Consider the following 3,780-nt stretch of genomic DNA (forward strand, 5'->3'; position numbering starts at 1 on the left):
CTGTCTCTTACAGATCTCTGCTCTGAATCCATTCTCGGAGCAGCTAAAACGATCTTTAAAAAAGTTAAAAAAGATCACCATGCCCCTCTCATTCAAATGCTCCCAAGCCTTGGTCATATTTAGAATGAAATCCGAAGGCTTCGCCACAACCTACAAGGCTCTCAGGAGTCTGATCTCCAGTCCCCATTTACAAAGTCAGGTTATATTTTGCCCTCTTTAATCAGTTTCCCTCGGGGAGGTGTATGTTTAGAGAAAAGGTGAGGGGACTTTCCAAATTTTTTGGATGTACTTGCATTTGCTAAAATATGTTATAATTGGAGATGTATTCAAATAACATGCACATTCAGTGTAACAAGAGAAAGAGGAGGTGTTAACGGAATTTTGTAGTTTCCTGCTGATGAGACCAGTGGGATGGAGATGGATTCCATTTGTTTTGCATTAGAATTCCTCCAGGGGGAGGGGTAAAGGTGGGGGAGGGGTAAAGATGGGGGAGGGGAGTGCCTGAGGGGCCCATGGAAATTCTTGACCACACGAATCAGTCAGTCTCTGGAGTACGATCCTGGCATCTTGCAGGTCTATTAAATTTCTCGAATCACTGAAAGATCCAGGGAAAGTGAGTTCTGCCAGGGAAAGTGAGTTCTGCCTGCTTCGGCTTTCAGAAACAAAACCAATTTCCATGCCATGTCGCAGGTGGAATAAAAACCTGGACTGGGAGAAATCGCAGCATCGCCTAAGAGGCAGGGAAGGATGACAGCAGTTCCATCGGAGATGGATGCTTGAGACTGAAGGAGACGTGATAGCGCAACCCGAGGCCTCCCCAGAGTGGACCCCCCACTCATGTCCCCCACCTGCCTTTTCATCTACAGAAAAAGTCCAAAGAACCGATTTAATCAGAGACATGAAAAAAAAATACAGAAGAAAAAAGAAAGCAATAATAATAATAATTCAGCCATTCAACAAAATCAAGGACCTTCAGTTCTTCAAAGACTATAGATAACAGTCTGAGCCATGTCCTTGGAGCTGTTTTGCAGGTGCTAAAACTCCCACTGGTGGAAGATGTCAACGCCCATAAGCATGTAGACCCCAGACCAGTTGGAACCAGAAGGTTAATGACACTGACTCCCAGTGACCTCACCACCCACCCATCAGGAAAGTCCAGGAGCTGATCACGCCCTGCTCCTCAAACACGATAAGACTCCTCACTACCCCCTCTCAAGCGGGGGTACAGTCCTTGAGGCACTAGCCTGCTGTGCTCCCCTCTCTGCCTGGCAGTTAAAGCTACTTTGTCTGTTTCTTCCACCTCGGTCTCTGCCTTTCTATTTGGCATCGGCATACAGAGGCAGCCGGGATTTCAGCAACAGTGGGAGAAGGAAAGGCCTATTTTGCTCCCCGCTCTGGTTCTGAGTGTCTCTGTGATGATCTGAGGGTCAGACCTGGTACCTTCCGTCTGCCCGTGTCTACACTCCCTTCCGGAGGGCCGGGCTCAGCATGGCGGCACTGGACACGGGCTGTCTTGCACAAAGAAACAAATAACATTGTGCAAAGAATGATCCCTGCTCTCCCCACCTGACAGCGTTGTGGATAAACCCGAATGAGATAATACACTTGCTGGCGTTTTGTAAAATGCAAATCGAAGTAACTGTTGGTCATACAAGTTCCTGGCTGGGTCTAGGCTGTGTGTCCGTCATATGGCTTAACCCAGGGTGGCAGAACATCTCTTGGTTTAGCAGAGCCAGGTCCCTCGTTAGTGTTTTCTGGGGCCCCCAGGGCTGCACTCGTTCTTGGCTGTTGACCTGGGGGGGTCAGTCCTTTGTCACTCCAAGTTCTGCCGCCTTGGGGAGATGGGCATTCGCTCCTCCAGGAAATGTTGCAGAATTTCCCGAGTCGAAAAGACCCACGACTGAGCAACAAGTTGGGGGGTGGGGCCCTCTGATGACTATCAGCAGATGTGACAAAGGGGATTCCAGGTCACCATCCCTGGGGTCAGGTTCTATCTAAACACACTCTTGGAAACAGAATTTTATTCCCACACTGGCATGTCTTCTGCAGCCTTGACAGAAGATTCCAATTGATCTGTGTTTAGTATATTTTGAGGGTTTTTTTTTTTTTTTCTTCTTCCCCAATAGCAGCCTTGTGAAGGAATGGGCTGACCTTTAATTTATAATCCTCGTGTCACAGAGTTTAGCAGAGCTTAACCCATGTTGGTTGGGGTTCAAAATTGTCTGCCTTGCCTTGGAAAAGGCAGGTCGTGCTTGCCCAAGTGTCAGAAAAAACCATATATATATATATAAATAAAAGGAACCGAGTGGGATAATAGGCTTCTATTCCCAAAGGCAGAGGAGGCCCAGACAGAGAAGAGAGAAAGAAGGAAACCTGGGCTGTGGAAGAAATTCTGAAAAAAGAGCAGGCGGCTGATGAATTTAAAATGTTTGTGGCATCTGGTAACTTGAGAGCGGCCAAACAGCCAAAGTGATGCCAAAGGCCGGAAGCTGAAACCAAAGGGCTAACGAGAGACGCCACCAAGGCGTCTCAAGGAGAGATTCAGTGCCGAATTTTGCATTCAGTGTTATTAAGATGCACCCTATGGAGTTCCCGTCGTGGCTCAGTGGTTAACGAATCCGACTAGGAACCATGAGGTTTCAGGTTCGATCCCTGGCCTTGCTCAGTGGGTTAAGGATCCGGCGTTGCCGTGAGCTGTGGTGTAGGTTGCAGATGCGGCTTGGATCCTGTGTTGCTGTGGCTCTGGCGTAGGCCAGTGTTTACAGCTCCGATTCGACCCCTAGCCTGGGAACCTCCATATGCTTCAGGAGCAGCCCAAGAAATGGCACAAAGGCAAAAAAAAAAAAAAAAAAAAGCACCCTGTCGGAGTTCCTGTCGTGGCTCAGCAGTTAACGAACCCGACTAGCATCCATGAGGACGCAGGTTGGATCCCTGGCCTTACTCAGTGCATTAAGGATCCAGCATTGCCGTAAGCTGTGGTGTAGGTCACAGACGCAGTGTGGATCTGGGGTGGCTGTGGTTGTGGCTGTGCTGTAGGCTGGCAGCTGCAGCTCTGATTTGACCCCTAGGCCTGGGAACTTCCATATGCCTTGGGTGGGGCCCTACAAAGACAAAAAAAAAGAAAAAAAAGGGGGATGCTAACAAAGATGCTGAGCTTTGGTTGAATGCATGCCCCCTGTGCTCTTACAGATGGAAATCATAAGAGGTGTGGTGGGTCTAAGAATGGACCCGTCAGCATGTTACGGCAAAGGGGGGATTAAGGTTCGAGGTGAAACCAAGGTTGCAAACCAACAGAATGGGCGGGCCCAATGCAATTGCAAATATCCTTCAAGTTGGGAGAGGTAGATGGGGAGGGCCAGAGAAGAGGATGTGAGGACAAAAGAAGGGTCTGAGAGATGCTAGCTGGCTGGCTTTGGGTGGGAGGTAGCCACGAGCCAAGGGATGCAGGTGGCCTTGAGAGGCTGGGAAAAAAACCCAAGACAACAGATTCTCCTTTAGAGCTGCCAGAAGCAATACAGCCCTGTCAACACCTTGAGTTTGGTCTACTGAGACCCATGTTGGACTTCTATAGAAATGTAATAAACGTGTGTGTGTGTGTGTGTGTGTGTGTGTGTGTGTGTGTGAGAGAATATGTGTATGTTTGGCTGCACTGGGCCAGGAATTGAACCTGTGCTACAGCAGCGACCAGAGCCACAGCAGTGACAATACCAGGTTCTTAACCCTCTGAGCCACCAGGGAACTCCTGCAAGTAGTGTAACACTTTTTGGAAAGTTTGTAAAG

Source organism: Phacochoerus africanus, chromosome 5 (genome assembly GCF_016906955.1).
Source record: "Phacochoerus africanus isolate WHEZ1 chromosome 5, ROS_Pafr_v1, whole genome shotgun sequence".
NCBI lineage: Eukaryota > Metazoa > Chordata > Mammalia > Artiodactyla > Suidae > Phacochoerus > Phacochoerus africanus.